Source organism: Manis javanica, chromosome 11, assembly GCF_040802235.1.
Source record: "Manis javanica isolate MJ-LG chromosome 11, MJ_LKY, whole genome shotgun sequence".
Classification (NCBI taxonomy): Eukaryota; Metazoa; Chordata; class Mammalia; order Pholidota; family Manidae; genus Manis; species Manis javanica.
Genome location: NC_133166.1, coordinates 91,917,916 through 91,940,750, shown reverse-complemented (window position 1 = coordinate 91,940,750; position 22,835 = coordinate 91,917,916). Strand labels below are relative to the sequence as shown.

The window sequence follows — 22,835 nt, the reverse complement described above, 5'->3', positions numbered from 1 at the left end:
TTTTATTTCTTAAGGTATCATTGATAAACACTCTTACAAAGGTTTCACACGAAAAACACTGTGGTTACTACATTCACACATATTATCAAGTCCCCCCCATACTCCATTGAAGTCATTGTCCATCAGTTTAGTAAGATGCCACAGTCACTACTTGTCTTCTCTGTGCTACACTGTCTTCCCCATGACCCCCCTACACACCATGTATACCAAACATAATACCCCTCAATCCCCTTCTCCCTCCCTCCCCACCCACCCTCCCCCATCCCTCCCCTTTGGTAACCACTAGTCCCTTCCTGTAGTCTGTGAGTCTGCTGGTGTTTTGTTCCTTCAGTTTTGCTTCATTATTGTATGCCACAAATGAGGAAAATAATTTGGTACCTGTCTTTCTCTGCCTGGCTTATTTCACTGAGTATAATACCCTCTAGCTTCATCCATGTTGTTGCAAATGGTAGGATTTGTTTCTTATGGCTGAATAGTATTCCATTGTGTATAAGTACCACATCTTCTTTATCCATTCATCTACTGATGGACACTTAGGTTGCTTTCATATCTTGGCTATTGTAAATAGTACTGCAATAAACATAGGGGTGCATGTCTTTTTGAATCTGAGATCTTGTTTCCTTTGAGTAAATTCCTAGGAGTGGAATTCCTCAGTCAAATAATATTTCTTCTTAGTTTTTTGAGGAACCTCCATATTGCTTTCCACAATGTTTGAACTAATTTACATTCCCACGAGCAGTGTAGGAGGGTTCCCCTTTCTCCGCATCTTCGCCAGTATTTGTTGTTCCTAGTCTTTTCAATGTTGGCCATCCTAACAGGTGTGAGGTGATATCTCATTGTGGTTTCAATTTGCATTTCCCTGATAATTAGCAATGTGGAGTATCTTTTCATGTGCCTGTTGACCATCCTAATTTCTTCTTTGGAGAATTGTCTGTTCATATCCTCTGGCCATTTTTTAATCAGGTTATTTGCTTTTTGGGTGTTAAGGCATGTGAGTTCTTTATATATTTTGGATGTTAACCCCTTGTCGGATATGTCATTTACAAATACATTCTCCTATACTGTTGGATACAAGGGATACAAGTTCTACTGATGGTGTCCTTTGCTGTACAGAGGCTTTTTAGTTTGATGTAGTCCCATTTGTTCATTTTTTCTTTGTTTCCCTTGCCCAAGCGGATGTGTTCAGAAAAAGTTGCTCCAATGTTTATATTCAAGAGATTTTTGCCTATGTTTTCTTCTAAGAGTTTTATGGTTTCATCACTTACATTTAGATCTTTGATTCATTTGAGTTTATTTTTGTGTAAGGAGTTAGACAATAATCCAGTTTCATTCTCTTATATGTAGCTGTCCAGTTTTGCCAACACCAGTTGTCGAAGAGGCTGTCATTTCCCAATTGTATATCCATGGTTTCTTTATCATATATTAATTGACCATATATGCTTGGGTTTATATCTGGGCTCTCTATTCTGTTCCATTGATCTACAGGTCTGTTCTGGTGCCAGTACCAAATTGACTTGATTACTGTGGCTTTGTAGTAGAGCTTGAAGTCAGGGAGTGTAATCCCCCTAGCTTTATTCCTCCTTCTCAGGATTGCTTTGGCTATTCAGGGTCTTTTGTGGTTCCATATGAATTTTAGAACTATTTGTTCTCGTTTGTTGAAGGAAGAATACTGTTGGTATTTTATAGGGATTGCATTGAATTTGTAGATTGCTTTAGGCAGGATGGCCATTTTGACAATATTATGCATAATGTCTATATAATAAATATATTTTCTATTATATGAATGTCCAGTTACTGCATGATTTTAGCTGCATATTTATATTTGTAATTACAGGTAATGCACGGAAAGCTACTTTATTTTACTCTAATGAGGGAAAATAGAGGTGGACTGAATATATTAATGTGCCTGTATCTGCTGAAAGCTAGAAAACAGCAGGGTGCATTTTAGAAGTCATTTGAATAGAGAAAAGTTGGCCATGCCCCTTGGTTACTTGGATGGGCCAATTTGAAAAGGGCGTGGGCTTGGATGATCAGTGCCATGTTGTGTTATAAATAGAGATTTGGTTTTAGTAAAGCAGTATTATGTCATGTCTTATTAATATTATCAATTCTAATTTTACTAGTTTTCTGACTTTTTTGATGTGTAAATCATAAATTTGCTTTAGTCTTATGTGAGCACTGAAATAAAATGAGTTATACCTGTTTTTTATTGTACAAATTGAAATAATATATTAATACAAATAATTCATGTCTAACCTTGAGGTCCAGTAGGTCTTTTCGAAGCAGAGCACGTTCCAGGTTTAGGCGCGGGCTGCTGGATCTCCATCCTGCATGTAGGAGGAAGGGTACTCTGGAATGTCACTTTTCCAAATGAGAGCCTGAGTCCACAGATCCCTGGGCACTGTGAGTAGGTTCCAGGAAAAGTACGGTCATCATAGATGAGCTTGAAGAGCAACAAAGCAGCTTGCAAAGGAACATGTCTTACCTGGCACAGACCATCTTTCCCCAACTTTCTTCCACTTACCCACAGAGCTCTCACCTCCTGTTGCTTCTCTGTTTCATTCACCTTCTCACCAAGTTGCAGATCCGTTGTGGGTCAGCCACTGTGTGTGATCACGATGGACACCGTCCCTGTCCCCAAGGAGCTGACACTGGAATGGACCATTGTATTTGGACTTTAATTCTCACCTCTTGTCCTTTCCTACAGACTAAGTCTTTTAGAATCAGGCACAGAACTCCCACCCCCAAATAAACAATCCAGCTTCCTTTGATTTATGCAACTACGTACCTAGAAGGAGGCAGGTACCGTGTGCCTCAGGGACATTTCCTCCAGGCGTTTTCTTGGTACTGTGTGACTCTAGGCCAGGAATCTGCAAAAAGCAAGGACTTTGGAAATAGGGAGCTGCAGTTGGGGGTTACAGGCTTGTGACAGTGTGTCAGAAGCGGTGGAGCTCTCTGTCCAAGGGATTTGGGCAAGAGGGAGTTTTATAGAGTGATAGAAGAGACAGTCTGGAAGCAGGTCATGATTGCCCAGACAGCAGGGGATTTCTGGTAAGGCAGGCAGGTCCTGTTTTCTAGGGTAAGGCAAGCTGAATGCTGAATTAGAGAAAGTTGGGGAAAGTTGGTGTCAGGTGTCCTTGACAGTGAGGTGCTTCCATAGCGCAGGCTCACGCAGGCTTAGATTAGGGGCATGGGCCAGACCACTGGGGAGGCCTCCATTTTGTACATCCTGATCAATGAATTCACTTTCTCACGTCTTAGGTTGGGTTCTTTGGAAGCAGAGCCTGAGGCAGGGTTTTGGATACACATAATTTACTAATCAGGAAAACTTGTACAGGAGAAAGGGAAACAGAAAAGTGAAGGGAAGAGTAGAGCAAATACGTGATCTTAGAAAAAGTCCAGATTGGATCCATAGAGGACCTCTGAAGCCTGTGGGATGGGAGAGTGTGCATGTGTGTGTGTGTGTGTGTGTGTTGGGGGACAGAGTGGCCAGGGGCATAATGTGAAGCTGAGCTTACATTATCTGTAAAGGTAATTTCTAGAGAAAGGGAATCGAGATGCTGGTTTTCTGCCTCTGTGGCACGGGTACACCAGCCCAATTAAGGGGACATGAGGGGACCCCAAATAAATCCACCTCACACAGGTTCAAATACCGGGTCCACCTTCACAGGTCACCATTATGGATTATGGAAAGCACCTGGTGTGATGACTGTCCCTTCTCCCTCAGGCATTCAAAATACAAGTTCTTGACAAACCAGTCCAATAGGAAATCTACCCGATTCATACTCTGGCTAGACAAGATGGTCCATCACTGAACTCTTATTCCTCTGCACCCCCACCCCAGCCACGGGGTGGGTCCAACCTGTCCCTCGTCTTGTGCTCACCCATTGCTTTGGGTGTTGTCATTGCTCCTGAAGAGTGAGTTTCTTTCCTGTTTAAAATTCAGCCCTTTTGATACCGTTAGAGCAGTGCTGCCTAAACTCCATTCCATTAAACTCTAGTTTAGTGGGGGCTGGGGATGAAGGTTGTGGGAGGCAGAATAATGTCTCTCCCAAAGATGTCCGCATCCTAAGCTCTGGACTGTGTTGTCTTACATAATAAGTGGGCACTCTTCCCATTTGACTGAGCGCATGGACCTTGAGATGAGAGATTATCTTGGATAATCACATGAGCCCTTAATAGTTGAAAATCTGCCCAAGTTGTGGCTAGAGAGCGATGAGACAGAGGAAGAAGGAGAGAGTCAGAGCATGAAAGGGATTTGACCCACCCAGACTGGCTCTGCAGATAGAGCAAGCGGCCCTGAGCCGAGGAAGGCGGGCAGCCTCTGGAAGCTGGGAATGTCTCTCAGCCGGCATGCAGTGGGGACCTTAGTCCTGTAACACAAGGAACTCGATTCTGCCAAAAACCAGAATGACCAAGGAAGTGGCTCCTCCCCTTGAAACTCAAGGAAGGAACACAGCCCTGCTGACAGCTCAGTTTTAGCCTGGTGAGACCTACACCAGACTTCTCATCTAAAGACTGTAAAATAATATATTTGGGCTGTTCAAACCCTTAAGTTTGGGGGTAATTTGTTATAGCAGCAATAGGAAACTAATACAGGGATTTTGTTTAAGTAAGTTTGGAAAATGATGCTATAGATTACAGAACATTAATCATCTTGTTAAGAGAGAGTCATAATAAAACCAAAACCAATTAATAAAATCAATTGAATCAAATAGCAGATAACTTGCTCACTACCAAAGGAGAGGCCAATGCTACCCTGATTCATAATTCTGTGTTCTTATAGCATCACATGTTGTATGTAAATACAGGGCTGCTGCAGACCCATAGCTTCATGCTCTGTTGTCATAGTTACTCTCTGAAAAGAAAGATGTCCTGACAAAGACCAGACTGGCTGTGCTAAGCGGTGGGAAGGTACCCTGAGGGTGGCCAAATGCTTCTACATTCATGTCAAGAAACATTTTCTGAGATTTGTATTCAGTCAGTTCTGTCCCAAATGGAAACATGGTCATTTACATTTAAAAAAGAGGAAGACTATATTTCTGACCCAAGAAAATGAGGGAAACACTGTATGACCTTTTGTGACCTAGCCCTAGAGGTCACAGAGTGTCACAGCATAGTCCCACCGTATCACAGACCAGCCTAGATTCAAGAGGAGACAACATTGACACACTCCTCAGAGGGAGGAGTGGTTAGTACGAGGGGCTTGTGAGATGAGATATGTCTAGTGGTGACCATCTTTGAAGTACCATCTCCCATACCAGTTATACTGGACTAGAGGAAGAGCTAGGATTTGGAAGAAATTGGGCAAGGTAGGGCAGTCGGGGTTTGAGTGCCAGCAGGCTGGCATGGCAGTGGAGAGCCAAGAGTCCAAGCTTCCTGTGGGGGAGCTCAAGTCACCTGGAAAGTCCACGTGTAGATGTCTTGGCAGACAGTAAGGTCCCGGCTGACAGTCGGCACCAACTTCTGGATATGCAAGGAAGCCTTTGAGGCGACTCCAGCCCCAACTATTGTCTGAACCATCTGGTTGGTCAGCCTCCCAAATCCATGGGAGAGAGTAAAAAAGTGATTATTCTTGTTTTAAGCCACTACGTTTAAGGACGGCTTGTTGTGTAGGAATAAATCATTGAAGTAGATGGGTTATGGAGTTATCTAGTAACAGATCTGATTTCTAACCTTTATTCTGTGCCGCTCACATCTGTCAGTCCCTCTGCTCCCCAAGCACCCAGTTACCAATCTACTAAACCACAGCAAGCATGTAGCCATCTCTTTTAACCACCGTCCTAAGGTGAGTTAATGAAAATTGATCATCCCCAGGAATTGTGCTTAGAAATTGTACATGTAGATGTTGAGGTTTTACTGTTACCACAATTCAGAATTTGCCTAGATTCAGCCACTCCAAAGATTAGTGTCACCCAGAATAGCTGGATTAATCAACTTCTCCTTCTCAGCTTCTCAGTCTCTCAGCTCCAGATCCATGCCAGTCCCTGGTGGCAGTTCCTTTCCCAGCAGCCCTTGTCACCTATAAAGCCATATTCTGTACAGCCCTAGTCAAACTCACCACTGTATTTGGGGCAAACTTTCATGAGGCTGCTCAATTGCTTCCACCAACCAGTTCTTACTCGGGCAGAGAAAAACCCAGGGGCCCCACTCCCTCTCTGGGCTGTTGCTGGGCCCAGTCTGGGAGGAGGATTTAGGGGAGTCAACATAGTCCCAGTGGGGTGGATGATGAACCCATGGTCAAGAACCCCTCAGATGCAGTTAAGCACTGAGTCTGGAAAATAAGCTGGAGATGGAAACACAGGTGCACCTTGTTTTTTTTGTGCTTTGCAGATGTTACATTTTTCACAAATTGAAAGTCTGTGGCAACCCTGCATCGAGCCAGTCTATTGGTGCCACTTTTCCAACACTATCTGCTTATTTTGTGTCTCTGTGTCACATTTTGGTCATTCTCACAGTATTTCAAGCTTTTCATTATTAGTATATTTGTCATGGTGATCTGTGACCAGTGATTACGACTCACTGAAAGCATAGAGCAGGGTTAGCATTTTTTAGCAATAAAGTATTTTTCAATTAAGGTGCGTACATTATTTTATAGATGCTAATGCTATTGTACGTTCAATAAACTACAGTATAGTGTATACCTTTTTTTATGCACTGGGAAACCAAAAAATTCATTTGACTCACTTTATTGCAGTATTTGCTTTACTGTGGTAGTGTGGAACCAAATCAGCAACATCTCCTGGTGTGCCTGAACATGCAAAAAACACAGAGTCCGGAGTGAGGGGAAGAAAACAGGGAGATTGGCTGGGTGTGTATAGAATGGGTCAGTATGCTGTCAGTGGGTAAGATCATGAGATTTGGCTTGAATTTTGACGCGGCAAGTCCCTGGGCCTCTGTAAGCATGTTTCCTTAGTTGTAAAGTGGAACTAAGAATAGTGCCTCCTTCGGAGGATTCAATGAACTGGTGCATGTAGAAGGCAGAACTGAAAATGGGTACAGGGAAAGCCCTCAGTACGTGGGGGCCCTGGTCTTTCACTGAGACAGGTCAAGGCTATATGGGGTGTGGTGGGGGTGGTTAAGGCTGCAGGAGTCTGTACAGGGATTTGTGGGGTGGAAGAAGGGAGCCGTGAAACGGGCAGGGCCACCCCAGTGCCTCAGAAATGTTGTGTGGGAGTGCAGGCTCGGGATGTCCCTTTTCTCCACCAGAACACCCTGGATTGCTATTGAGCCACTAGAAGTGTGGGACTCAGGGACAGACGCCCTGGGAAAAGCCAGCCTCGATCCTCTCCCATATCTCATCTGCAGGTTGGCCGAAGGGCCAACTTGCAACATTTAATGACATCAAAACCGGAAAATCCACTTTGTGCCCTTGGTCTCCCACGAGCTAGTGGTGGAGCAGTCCCGTTTGCACAAAATGGCATGTGCTGAAATAGGCAGTTTGGAATATTCCTGGCAGATGGTGCTAAATATAGACACTCCGACAGACTGGCCCGCAGCACAGCTCTTCTCCCGAGCGTTAAGAATGTTCTGGAGCTGAGAAGCTCCTATTTTCTAGAAGATTGTGGCAACAGCCCCGAGATTTCACCATGCCAGAGAGCTGCCAAGATTTACAGAAGGGAGGTACCTCTGTGGATGGACACTAGGACCACGGTGAGAGGTTCCCAAATTCCAAAAGTGCCAGAATGAAAACAGGTAAAGCTATGAAGCTCTGACCGACAGCAATTTATTGATCCTTCTGAAGCACTAGCTACTCTCCCAAGAGGTGTCTTCCATGAACAAAAATTTGCCGAGTGGAAGTAGAGGCAGTATAGTACGGTGGTCAAGAGTGGAGGTTTGGGCATTCAGAGTGCTCAGGTTTGAATGCTGGTTTTGCTCCTTACTAGCTGTATGAACTTGTTCAAGTTGCTTAACCTTTGGTGCCTCAGTTTTTCCATCTGCACAATGGGACAATAGTACCTATCTCATGAAGATTAAATAAGATAATGTATGCCAAGACCATGCACCCTGCCTGGAACAGAATAACTGCTGCTTGGATGGTAGCTATTTTATGTAATGGACTAGGAAGCAGACAGAGGCATCTATAATGGCTGAAGGGTTTTTAATGCTTGAAGGTGTTAAAAAACAAAATTCAATGGAGTATATTTAAAGATCTTATTGGCCTTATTCAGTGATTCATGAGTCAGGCAGCATCCCATCTAGTGGATAGAAAGGAGCTCTGAGGAGCTGTACAAAGTAGAGGACAGGCAGCAGGGAGAAGGAGAAGGAAGTTAGACTGGCAAAAAGCAAACTGGTTGCGGCAAGGTCACCTTCCCTGAGGGCAAGTCTCCACCACGCGGAGCACCTCACTAGTGAGGACCAGGCAGTCCGGGACTGACTGCTTAAGGTTCCATTCCTGGAAGAGACTGGAACTGTAATTAAGCTGGGTTTTAAGTCTCAGTATGGTGACATGGGACTTGGCATAAATGACTCCATTTTGGGCCTGTTGCCTCTTCTTAACAGAGGAATATTTTAAAAAACTGAAATTAAAAATGAGGTCAGTTTGCAAATTCTTAAATGGTTTCTATATCCACGGAGATTGCATTTGGAGTGGGCAATACCAAAACAGCTCCCCAGTTGAGAGTGATCGCTCAGAGGGTAGGGCGCTGGCGTGTGAGAGGCTGACTTCCATGGGAGGGAGGAGACATTTTGGAGGGGCTCAGTCGTCATCTTGAAAGGGAAGGCAAACATGTCTCTTCATAAGTGATAAGGACTATGACTTTGGACACTGTGAAATCTGCTATCTGACTTCCACACAGTAAAATATTTTTTTATTTTAGGAGGATTTTCTTGAAAATTTAATGACAGCACCCACCAGTTAATAGCATGTACAATTAAGGCTTAGAGGCGGTACTGTGTTCCGATCCTGTCTCCACTGCATGTCCTCTCCATTGTGGCTATGCTTCTGGTTTCCTTGTATCTAATTTTGTTCTCTCTCAATTTTGGGGTTAGAATTTCTGAGTGTTTTATATTCTGTGTGCTTCTAGGACTATGTCCCATAAGCTAAGAGGAATGGGGGCTTTTGAATTACCCTTGCAAGACTAGAATACTCCTGACAGCCTAAGTACTGCACCTCTGGAGCAGAGGAGTCTTTTCTGGAGAATTTTCTCAGTGGCGGATTGTGTTAAAGGCAGCCTTGGCAGGAGAATTACATGACTTTGGCTCCAGAAATAGTAGGCCAGTGCACAGTCTCATGGTACAGACTTGCCTATATCCTTACATCCTGTATTGGTTAAAGCAAGCTAACTGCAGTTACAAACCAAATCCAACACTTTGGAGGCTTAGCAGAGTGAAAGTTTGTTTCTCTCTCAAGCTAAGTCCACTGGCATTGGGATGGAGAGGATGGGGGTGGGGTGCCTCTGCCCTGTACAGTTACTCAAGCATCTAGGCTGACAGAGTCCCCACAGTTTTCAGCTTGCAGCCTTCAAGGTTGCCTGAGTGTTATCGTCCAGCAGACAGAGAAGGTGCATGGAGAACCACAGTGGGAGATTTTCATGGGCCGAGCCTGGAAGAGGTGTCTATCACATCACTTCCAGTCACATTCCATTGGCCAGAACTTAGTCAGATGAACCCTTGATGATGCAAAGGGGGTTGGGAAGTACACCTTACCTGTGTGCCCCGGAAGGAGAGAAAGTCAGGAATCTTGGTGATCGGCAAATGCACTTCTTGAAACAAATTCAAGAGACTGAGAAACATTTTGAAGCAACATTTTGAAAAAATTCTTGAGTTTTTTTCAAATTGTGTTATTTTCACTCAATTTTTAAATTAGATTTGTTAAATAGTTGCTTTTAATCAACATCTCTCCCTATTAAGTCCTATAATCAAAGAATATTGCAGCTTTCTTACAATAAAAATGGAGCTGATCTGCTCCTTCCAACCTAAGTTTCCTTGTGAACAGCACGGTGAATAAGCACCTCTTTTTAAAAAGAAAAGACGAATTAGTCTTTAAAAGAAAGCTGTTTTCCCCAATGTAAGACTCAAGAGTTTTGTACTTTGTGTCATTGCTACAGTTTTAGCAGAAACTTCTGTAAATATCTTTCAGTGTTTGAAACTGTTGAATCAATAGGCTGGAAAAGGACCCAAGCAGAAAAAGGAAAAAAAAGAAAAGGAAAGAACATTTTCAATTACGAGAGGACAGTCCTATAATGAACACAGAATAGGCTCCCTAGTATTTAAATGAGAACTGCCAGATGCTTTCCCCATTCCCATTAAAGAGAGTTATATGCATGAGTATAATGATATTTGTGTGTTTACAGTATTCTCTTACCTTTATGATCATTTATAAGGACATTAAACATTTCTGTAATATTAATGAAAATAAATCATACCGCTAGTGCTGTAAAGCCCTACCAAAAAATTCCATTACAGTTGAAAATTACAATGATATTATTGAGTATACACTCTACTGTTATGGTAAGATATGAATATAGTAAAATTTAATATACACCCTACCCTGTATGTGCGTCTATCTGACACCTCTTATATTGTATTACATTTAAGTTTTTCAATGAATGTTTTTACAAAGACCAATAGTTCTAAAACTTTTTGTGCAACAGAATCACATAGAGAGCTTACTAAACATAGATTCTTGGACACTACCTGGGACCTACTGAATATGAGGGGTGGCACTGGAGCACATGTATATTTAATAAGTTTTCCAGGTGGTTCCAATGCACACTGAAGCTTGAGAACCATTCCTGTTGTCCTAACACTCCCAGTGTCTGGAAAATAATAGACACTTAATATATATTGGATAGATGAATGAGTGGGTGAACCAAATAAAATAGTACTTTTACAAATAAATTTGTTACTGACTCTAAAGTAATAAAGTAAAAATTCATTGGGGATTTTACTGCCACAAACATTAAACACAAAAACAAGAAATAATTTCATTTCCAGGGAAGCTGCAATAATAATTCGACTTTATTTGTACAATGTTTGGTATGTTTTACTGACATCAAATATTCAGATTGTTACTAGAATGCCAAAAAGATGTGGAAGGATAATAGGGTTATTAGAAAAGGATACATCACTCTTAAAAGGGGACCCAGAATTGGAATAAAATAATTTTGATGAAAATGCAGCATCTTAGTAAACAAGACTCTCCATCACCCAGGGTTCTAGGTACCTCTGACTGAGAACTATTTATCCAGGGTCAAGAACAATTTCAGGATAATCCACTTAATGAAAATTTGTAATTAAATGACAGGCAATTTACTAGGAGTCAGACACCTCCAAAGCAAGGTGTGCCACGGGAACTGCATGTTTTCAGGAAGTGTACACACACCTGCCGGGGTACAAGGCCCTCCGGCCTCTCCAAACGTGCCTTCCCTGCCTTTTCTGGCTTATCATCCTCTAACCGACTACTAAAAGTTAAATTCTCAAGGTTTCATCCTAGGTTCTCTCCCTTCCTCACTCGTTAGAGGATCAGATCGATCCTAACACCTTTAATTATTACATTTTTATATTCATATATGGTGCCCAAATTCCTGTCTTCAGTCCAGACCTCTCCTATGAGCTCCAGCTGATTTTAAAGACCCTATAAGAACAGTTTACAAAACTTAGGCCTAACTTTAATGAGTAAAAGAAAAATATCAGTTAATATTTTATTTTTTACTGATTAAGCATATAGATATATAAAACATATAATTGCTAAATACATGTAAAATATCTTGATATAATATGCCAAGCACTGAACAAACAGCACATGCTGGCTTTTTTTCCCTGATGTTGTATAAAACAGCCTTCCAAACCAGGATAAACATAACATTTCAAAGCTACCTCAGGATATACTCCTGAGTAGACAGTGTCAGTCCTGCTAAGAGAATTATATGTAGTAGGGATCATAAACACCCAATCTTGGACCAGCCAACTAAGGCTACCTCCCAAAGGTCAGGAGAGAAAAGTATATATATATATATATATGGAAGGGAAAACCGCTCTGCTTATTACTTTGAAGTTTTAGCCCCTCCTTACCCTCTCTGCTTGGGAATTAACCCCCACTGAACTACACAGGCCACCAGATGCCAGAGGGATTCCTTTGCCTGGAGAAGGCACCCAAATAGCCTGGATCAAAATCAAGAACAATGGCCTTGTTCCTTAACACCTACATCCAGTCTTGGTCCTCAGGTGTCTACTGCTTTGATGACTATGAAATGCAAGGAGAGATAAACTCAAAAGGAAAACATGAAGGAAAAGGGATAGTTTCTGCATATGGCCCAATGCATAGGTACCCCTTATATTTCCCACCTTTTGCCTTTAATCCATCTCAGTATTCCAAAGGTCTTGACTCTTTTCAGATCACCACGTGGTGGGAATGAAGAGTTTTGTACTCACCCAAGAAAATAGTGAGTGTCATCTGTTTGGTGATACATTTATCCATGCAACAAATATTTGTGAGTGACCGATATGTGTCAGGCACTGTTACATGCTAGGCATATCGCAGTGATGAAAAGTGGCAGAAATCCCTGCCATCATGGGAGCTGTATATTCTAGTGTGTAAGTAAAATATATACTGAGTCAGATAAGGATAAGTCCTGTGGAGGTAAATAAAGCAGAGTGCTAAGCCCTTATAATAGCCTAAACAAGAGGCGATAGTAGTGCTCGGACATGACAGTTGGAGATTTTAATACTCTACTCACAAAAATTGATAGAAAAACTAGACAGAAAATCAGCAAGCATACAGAAAACTTAAATAACACTTGACCTCACTGATATTTATAAAACATTTCATCCAATGAGAGAAGAATAGGCATTCTTTTCAAATACATGGAACATTTTCCAGAAGAGACCATATATTAGGTCACAAAACAAGTTTTAGTTAATTTAAAAGGTTTAAAATCATACAAAGCATATTCTCTAACTATAATTAATTAAATTAGACAACAACAGAAGGAAATTTGGAATTACCAAATACTTGGAAATTAAACAAAACACTCTAAATAATCTATTTGTCAAAGAAAAACACCAGAGGGAAGTTTTAAAATATTTTGGGTTGAATGAAAGGAAAATTCAACATATCAAAATTTATGGGTTACAGCCAAAGTAGTGATTAGAGGGAAATATATAGCTATAAATACCTACCTTAGAACAGAAGAAAAATCTTAAATCAATAATTTAAACATCTACCATAAGAAAATAGAAATAGAGAAGCTGATAAATCCAAAACAAGCAAAAGAAAGGAAATAATAACGATTAGAATAGAAAACAGAAAACAATAGAGAAAAATCAAAGTCAGTCGCTTGAAAAGATCAACACAATTGATAAATCTTTGGCTAGACTGACCAGAAAATTGAAAAAGGAAGACACAAATTATCAAAATCAGTAAAAAAGGGGCAATTCTTAACATCCTTACAAAAATTAAGAATTATAAGTGAATATTATGGACTACTTTGTATCATATTAGACAACTTATGAGAAATAGACATATTTGTAGAAAGAGACAAACTACTGAAACTGACTCAAGAAGAAACAGAAAATCTGAATAGACCATTAATAAATAAGGAATTTGGGACTCTCTTGTCCCCTCCTGGCATGAGCCAGGAGCTCTGTCCTTTCACTTTATCTCTAAATAAAAGCCTGTACCTTGCTCTCCTAAAAAAAAATAAAAAATAAAATAAAAATAAAATAAAAATAAATAAGGAATTTGAGTTAGTAATTTAAAATCTTCCCACAGTGAGTGGAGATTTTTAATATCCACTCTCAATAATTGATAGAAATTATCTAGCAAAAAATTCAGTCCCAGACAGATTCACTGGTAAATTCTACCAAATATTTAGAAAAGAAGAATTCTAATTCTTTACTTACCAAAAATAAAGGATAAGGAAACACTTCCAAACACATGCTGTGAGCCCAGTAGAGCCCTGATACAAAAGTTAGACAAAGATTTCTCAAGAAAACTATAGATCACTATCTCCCATGAAAATATATGCAAAAGTCCTTAAAATTTTAACAAACTGAATCCAAAAATATATAGAAAGAATTACATGCCACACCAAGAGATAATAAGCACATGAAAAGATGTTCAACATCATTAAATCATTAGAGAGATATAATTTAAAACTAAAATGAAGTACTACTACTCCCTACTAGAATGGCTATAATAAAAAAGAAAGGCAGTAAGTGTTGTTGAAGAGTTATATAAGGCTGGTTTAGTGCTCAAAATTCAATTAATGCATGCACAATATTAATAGAATGAAAGATAAACCCCATATGATTATCTTAATAGACACAGAAAAAGCATTTAACAAAAACCAGCAACCACTCATGATTAAAAACTATCAACAAGCTAGGAATACAAGGGAAGTTCTTTAACCTGATAAAAGTAATCTACAACTAATGCGTAACTAGTATCATATGGTATAATGAAAGACTGAATGTTTTCCCACTAACATTGGGAATAAGGGAAGAACATTCACTCTTACTCCTTCTATTCAACATTGTACTGAAATTCCAATTAGTTTATTAAGTTAAGAAAAAAAATTAAAGGCATACCAATTGGAACGGAAAAAGTAAAACTACTTTTATTTACTAACAACATGATCTTGTATGTAGAAAATCCTAAGAAATCCACATGTAAAAACATCTATTAGAACTAATAAACAAGTTTAGCAAGGAATAAACAGCATACAGGATCAATGTACAAAAATCAATTGTATTTCTATATATTAGCAAGGAATGATCCAAAAATGGGATTAAAAAATGAATTCTATTCACAGTAGCATCAAAAATAATAAAATATTTAGGAATCAATTTAACAAAAATGTGTAAGGTTGGACTTGTACATAAAAACTGCAAAACACCACTGAATAAATGGAGAATATTCCATGTTCATGAATGACTCAATATTGTTATGATGACAATTTTCTCCAGAATGATCTATAGATTTAATTCAATCTCTATAAAATTGCCATCAGGCTGTTCTGTAGAAATTGACAAGTTTATTCTAAAATGCGTAAGAAAATGCAAAAAACATAGAATAGCTGAAACAATCTTGAAAAAGAAGAATCCTTATATTACCCAATTTCAAATTTGCCATAAAGCTACAGTAATCAAGACAATGTGGTATTGGCGTAGGATAATCACATAGATCAATGAAACAGAAATGAGAGTCCAGATGTAAGCTCTTACATGTATGGTCAAATGAGTTTTGACAAATGTGTCAAGGCAGTTCAGTGGGGGAGAGGACAGACTTTCCAAATAATAGTGCTGAGACAGTTGGTATTCATATGCAAAAAATATATAAAAATAAAAAGTACATAGACAATAACTTTCTACCATACACAAAAATTAACTCAGAATGGATCACAGACAATGTAGAAGTGTAATTAAAAACTTTTAGAAGAAAACATAAAAAAATTTAGGGACATTGGATAAGGCATAGATTTCTGGTACAAGACAGAAAAAGCATGATGTATGAAAGAAAACATTGATAATTGGGCTTTATCAAAATCAAAACTTTTGCTCTTCTAAAAGGTATGATCAAGAAAATGAAAAGGCAAGGCACAAATTGGGAGGAAAGTTTCATAAATTATTATCTTTTGATAAAGGACTCATATCCAGACTATATAAATAACTCATATAACTCAAGAACAAGAAGACAATCCAATTTAAAAATAAATGACCAAAAGACTTGAAAAGACATTTTCACCAAAGAAAATATAGGAAGAGATAATACACGCATGAAAAGATGCTCAACATCATTAAATCATTAGGGAGATGTAATTTAAAACCACAATGAGGTACTACCACCCCCACTACAATGGCTAGAAAAAAAAAGACAGACAATAAGTGGTGTTGAAAATGTGGAGAAATAAGAATCCTCATACCTGTGGGAATGGAGAACAGCACAGCCACTTTGGAAAACAGTTTGATGGCTTCCTATAAATATACACTTACAATCCAGCAATTCCACATCTAGATATCTACATAAGAGAAATTCCAACATATATGCATAGAAAGACTTATATATTAAGGTTCACAACTTTATACATTAAGGTTCATAATAGCCCCAAATTGGGAACAATCCAAATGTCCACTGACTAGTGAAAGGATAGACCAATGTGTTATGTCCGTGCAGTGAAATCCTATCAGCAATGAGAAGGAGCCAACTACCAACTCACGCTGCAGCATAGCCCAGCCTCAGAAGTGTCATGCTCAGTGAAAGAAGCCACACATGAAACACTATGTACTGATTTAAATGAAATACCCAGAAAAGGCAAATCTATAGACACAGAAAACAGAGCAGTAGTTGCCTGGGATTGAAAGTGGGAACAGAACTGACTGCAAATAGGCACAAAGAAATGTTTTGGGGTGATGGAGATATTCCAAAACTGTGCTAATGATTACATAATTCTGTACATTTCTTAGAAATTACTGAATGTATACTTTTAATAGATGAATTTATAGTATGTGCATTATACCCCAACAAAGCTCTTTTTTAAAAAAGGAGGTGATGGTGGCTTGACCATGGGACTTCAGAGGTTAAGCGGTGAGAAGTGACATCAACAGACAGTGGGAGACAACATTACACAAATGGGCCAGTAAAATGGAGGTATAAGAGCCTCAAACAATGATCACTGTATTAATTTTTTCTCCAGAGAAACAGAAAAAATAGGGTATGTATTGGTATATTTCAAAGGAAATGTGTTATAGGAATTGGCTCATGCAATTGTGAAGGACAAATCCCACAATCTGCCATCTCAAGCAGGAGAAGGAAAGGTCTTAGCATAATTCAATCCAAGTCCAAAGGTCTGAGAACCAGGGGAGGTGGTAGTGTAAGTCCTGGTCTAAGTCCAAAGGCCAGGAGAATAGATGTCTGAGGACAGAAGAGAGTTGGCCAAGCTCAAGTAAAGTGAGCAAATTTGCCCACTCTTCAGCTTTTTTGTTTTATTCAGACCCTCACTGGAATGGATGATGCCCACACACACTGGTGAAGGCAATCTTCTTTACTGTGTCTACCAATTCAATTGCTAATCTCTTCTGGAAACACCCTCACAGACACACAGGAATAGAATTTTGCAAGCAATGTGGCATCCCTTAGCCCAGTCAAGCTGATGTAAAATTAACCGCTGTTGTCACTTAATAGATCAATCAATATATTGATTAAAAAAAACAATACCTGTGCTTCATTTTCCACCATGGACTATTCCAGCAGATCTCTGTTTCTTAGGAAATCATGGGAAAATACATGGAAAGTATTTGCCTTCATATGCCCTGAAGATCCTTGGCATAAAAGCCCCCAGCTCTATTGCTGAGGTGCTCAGACCTGTACCCAAGTAAGCTATTACTTGAAATGCAGTCAATTTTCCTTAGAGTGTAGTATCAGCCTCTTGGCCTGAAGTCCAGAAGATGCCTCTAGGTGAAGGGTGTGAAGCAGTGTTTGCAGGACTCTGGAGTCTCCTGAAAAGGGAGTAAAGAAAGATATGCTACTTTTCATAAGTCATTACACGGTAACTCAGTCTGCCCAAAGGCATCTCATTCACAGCCGAAGTCCTTATAGGTGACCCTACGTGATTTGTCCCCCATGACCTCTCTGACCTCATCTCTGAACACTCCCCTCCAACCTCACTGTTCCAGCCACATCCTTCTCCTTGGTAAAATCTGCCAGGTGTGTCCTGACTCAGGGCATTTGCACTGGCTGTTTCCCCTTCTTGTAATGTTCTTCCCCTAAAAATCTATGTGCTCTTTCACTTTTCCAGGCTTTTACTCAAAAATCATCATTTCAGTGAGCCCTTTTCTGGTCACCTTATTTAAAATTGTACTCCTACCCTAAGAAAACAGGATCACAGATTCAAAAAGACATATGCACCCCTATGTTTATTTCAGCACTATTTACAATAGCCAAGATATGGAAGCAACCTAAGTGTCCATCAGTAGATGAATGGATAAAGAAGATGTGGTACTTATACACAATGGAGTATTATTCAGCCATAAGAAGAAAACAAATCCTACCATTTGCAACAACATGGACAGAGTTAATGGGTATTATGCTCAGTGAAATAAGCCAGGCAGAGAAAGACAAGTACCAAATGATTTCACTCTTCTGTGGAGTATAACAACAAAGCAAAAACTGAAGGAACAAAACAGCAGCAGACTCACAGAACCCCAGAATGAACTAACAGTTACCAAAGGGAAAGGGGCTGGGGAGGGTGGGTGGGGAGGAAGGGATAAGGGGATTAAGGGGCATTATGATGAGCACACATAATATGGGGGGGGGGCATGGGGAAGGCAGTGTAGCACAGAGAAGACAAGTAGTGATTCTATAGCATCTTACTCTGCTGATGGACAGTGACTCTAATGGGGTATGTGGGGGAGACTTGATAATAGTGGGAATGTAGTAGCCACAATGTTGCTCATGTGAAATTTGAGCATAAGATTGTATAGCAATGATACCTTAATAAATAAATAAATAAAATTTAATAAAATAAAATAAAACTGTACCCCTTAATTCCTCTAATCTCCCTTACCTGTATTATTTTCTCCAAACTATATATCACCATGACATACTATGAATATTTTTCTTTATATTTTTTATTGTCTACCTTTAACTGGCAATCTGTCTAAAGACTGTCTTTAGAATATTTAGGATATAAGAATACATTCTTATATTCTTGACTGTTTAGAATATAAGTTCCCGGAGGGCAGCTTTTCTCCTGGTATATTCACAGCTGTCTGTGACAGTGTCTGTCACTTACTAGGCCATCAATACATCTTTGTTGAGCCAATGAACGGTTGATAACCAGGAGACAGAAAAGCAACTGGTGCGTGCCTAGAGCTTAAGCCAGGGCACTCAGCATGTTGCCCTAGGGGACCTTTACCTAAACAATTTCCTGAACCCAGGAAGCGCTGCTCACACAACCCCGCCCGCCCCACTTTTCACCCCCTTAGCAATACTGCACCACAACTCATGCCAGCGTGTTTCAATAACTGACTCTGATCTTTTGGACACCAGGCAAATTTTTCACTTTACCCCTTTCCATCTTAACAACTTGTTAAAGCTCAATCTTAAAACAAGTTGGTCGAAAATGCCTCCTGGGACTCACATCATTCACTCAGCTCCTGCTAATCTGATGGCATTTTTTAAACTATCTTTAGAATTGCTAACTGTATTTTTGCATATCTGACTGATAGAACAGAGTGTCTCTCACCTGCCATCTTCTAAGAAGCCAGGAACCAGAAGCATGACAAACACATTTTTAACACATGTGCTTTAGTGGGAAAATGGTTTTCTTGTCTCTGTATTTCACTGCATTCCTTCACCCTGTTCCCGCAGCTGCACCCAACCTGCCAGTTCACTGGAAAGGCCCTGGTTTAGGTCCCTGACTGCCGGGGGACCACCTGCAATGTCAAGCTCTTTGTCTTATCCAAGGACTCCCAGACTGTAAAATACATGGAGACTGATTTCTCATTAAATTTTTAGAGAAGGGCGTGGGTGAGGCAAAAAAAAGAAAAGCAGAACAATCCTAATGTAAAATACCTACATTTCTGTCCCATCAGCAGCATATAGATTTTTATCTTTTCATTTATTGCACATACTACCCCCTACCAACACACATACATTCATTTTTCTTGTTTGTTCACTTGTAGTTAAGTTTCCATTTCAAATTCTGGAGTTGGAGTCTACATTCCATTTATTAGTGCCATTGCAGAAGCCATCGTGTCTTTCTGAGCTCATTCATCATTCTCCTCCTCTCTCAGTCTCCTTTTAAATATTCAAGGTTTTATCACCAGTGTCGTGTCCCAGCTGCGGTCATAGCTGTTCTGGCCTGCAAGAGGAAATAAGGGAAAGATTGCAGGGATACAGTGTTAAGACATACATTCATTATGTGTGTGTGTATATATATATATTTTTATATGCATTTAGAAAATTTTTGCTAAATTACTAATATGTATGTGAAGGTCACTGCAGAGGTTGCTTCCAAGGAATGAATGGCTAAGATATCAAAGTCTTTGCCTTCCAGTAATTTCTCTTTAAGTAGTAGAGAGAAGAGAGAGAAAAACATAGAGCACAGCAGATGAGACACACCTAGGTGAGCTGGGGCTTGGGAGGATCACAAGGTCTCCTCAGCTGGGGTGGCCAGTGGCTTGGAGGAGACATTTGAACTGGGCCTTTTGGGGGATGGGTAAGGTTTTGAGAAATAGGGAAAGGGAGGCAGAGGAGGAGGAATTTGTGAAGGAGGGAGCGGTACGAACGAAGCCATGGAAACACAAGGATTTGAATTGTGTTTGAGGACAATAAAGTTGATTTGTGTATCGGGACCCAAAAGAGGGAGGCCTCTCCAGTGGCCTGGCCCATGTCACAGATCTAAGCGTAAGGCAGCCGCACGTACAGAAATACCTCGCTGTCGAGGACACCTAACACCAGTCAGAATCCTGTAATTCAGTGTTAGCCAGCTTCCTTTATCCTAGAAAACACGTCCGGCCGGCCTTGTAAGGAAATCCCTGCCCTCCTGGCCAGTCACACCCTGCTTCCCCATTACCTCCTCTGACGCCTTGTGCAACTGGCACTTACCCACAATCCCTTGGGCAGAGCGCCCCCCTTGAGAGGCTGTTCACTCCCCCATCCACGGGTTGTTCCCCTTGGATAAAGGACATCAAATTGTTTTAGTTTTCTCATTTGACAAGGACATCATCAAGACCACAGCTCCTTCATTAGAAGCACCCAGAAAACAGGGCAACAACAACCCCAGTCTCGCCCAGAGATTCTGCTGGAATGCTCTTCCCACTCCCCTCTGCAGCACTAGCTCCTTCTTATCTTTCCACTCTGAGGCCATATGTCACCTCCTCAAAAAAACCTTCTCTGACCCCAATATCTACAAGTAGTGCTCCTTCTTGCCAAGATAACTCCTGAGATCATAAATCTCAGAAGTTCAAGTCATAACATGTTTCACAGTTTGTAATTGTTTAGTTGATACATTTGTTCACTTGTCTGTATCTAACAGTAAGCAGTACCTAGTGTCTCTAATAAGAGATGTCATATTTGTTTGCTCAATGTCTGAAAAAGAATAGGACCTTAGTTAATATTTATTGTTTGAAATAAACCAGTAACTTAGTGAGTAAACTGGTTTCCAGAGTCCTGTGAGCTGCTCTAGCAAATTAATCAAACCCAAGGAGGGAGTCATGGGAATCTCTCATTTATAAGCCCACCAGTCAGAATAGCTGACAACATGCCTTTGCAATTGGTCTCCAAAGTATAGGGTAGTCTTGTGGGACTGAGACCTTACCCTTTGGAATCTGATGCTATCTCTGAATGGGCAGCGTCAGGCTTGAGTTGAATTGTAGAACACCCAGCAGATGTCACTGAATTGCTTGGTGTGCACAAGGGGAACTTCTGCATTAGAGGCTGGGCCTTATGAACTATTGGAGCTTCATTGTCCCATCTCAATGTCTGAACCCTGCGAAATGGATTCTAGGGTGGGCAACTTCCCCCAAGCTCCATCCCTGCCCTAAGTTACAAGGCTAGCATGAATTTTTAGTATTAGAATCCAGCTATATTGCTAGAGTTGTGGGAGCAATGGCTCTCCCTCTGGATGGAATTTGAGCACTCCGTCCCTTTCCTAGAGAGTTCTTCTGGGATGTTAACATTTTTACATTTGACTATGAAACCAGGACATGGTATCACAGGTGCCAGCATCTTAGGTAATCTGTATCTCTGTTACCCTATTTGTAAAGAAGAGAAAATATTTTCTATGTCTCTTGGGATCATGGTGAAGATTAAATAAGTTAATTTATATACATTATTTTATATTATAATAATTTATGTATGGAAGAGTGGTTCATTGTAAGTGTTCAATAAATGTTAGGTTTAAAATTTTTATCATGGTACCTCTCACTCAGGGTGTGCACATGGGCAACTTCTGCTATCTCTGAATGGGCAGAGCGCCCCCCTTGAGAGGCTCCTTCTTATCTTTCCACTCTGAGGCCATATGTCACCTCCTATATTTTTTCCCTGTGAAATGGAAATTGTTCATTATCTGCATCAAAGTCACTTAAGAGTTTGGTTGAATGCAAAGTCCTGGGTCCCACCCTAGACCAATGGAATAGTGACTTCTGAGAATGGAGTCCAAACATCTACTTTTGAATAAATTTTCTAAGAGATTTTAGTCTCCCTGGACTTTAAGATCTACTAGTCCATTGGGTTTATATGAAGTAAGGATGAAATTTCTGCCTTGAATTCCATGTCCTGCTGTCTGGATCAGCTATAAAATGTATTCCATCATCTAGAAACCCAAGACCTGAGATGTGCTGATTGCTCAAGGCATGGTGGGGCCTGGGTCAGGACAGTATCAACAAAATCCCCCTGAAGAATACCTGATTCCTGTACCACCCCTCAGACTTTTTCTAGAAATCTCCCACATGATGTTATGCTCAGTTCCCAGCCTGCATCACTGGAGGGAGCCTCCTACACCCATCAGTTTTCCTAGAAGGAGCTCTGTTTAGGGAGCCTGGTAGTGCTTTGAATAAATCTGTCACCACATCAATCAAGTCATATACACAACATACATGATTCCTGCTGCCTTCTGACTGTGAATTAACTGATTCTCTGGCATGTCAATGTATCAGAGTATTCATTTTGAACCACAACCCCACTGAATGTGACATTCAAATTTGACCCCTCTGGGCAATCTTATTCCAGAGCAGCTATTGCACATCTTGTATTTTAAGTATGAGAATCTTGCCACATACTAATAGCAATCCCAATACAAAATAGTAAGTCCTTCTATTCCTATAAGACTTTATGGTTGGTTGTCAAAGAGCTTTCACAGCTGTTATGTAGCATGCCTGCACAATAGGAG

The 22,835-nt window shown here is 40.3% G+C and overlaps 1 long non-coding RNA gene across 1 annotated transcript in view; it reads right to left on the bottom strand.

The window, feature by feature from the left end:
* Nucleotides 1-278: 278 nt before the first annotated feature.
* Nucleotides 279-22,835, bottom strand: part of LOC118970824 (uncharacterized) — a 36,754-nt gene continuing 14,197 nt past the window's right edge. Inside the window, exons 4-6 of the long non-coding RNA XR_012122838.1 lie at nt 19,598-19,805; nt 2,789-17,439; nt 279-2,651 (exon numbers count right to left, since the gene is read on the bottom strand). This is a non-coding gene — a long non-coding RNA (uncharacterized lncRNA). The remainder of the gene's footprint in view (nt 2,652-2,788; nt 17,440-19,597; nt 19,806-22,835) is intronic.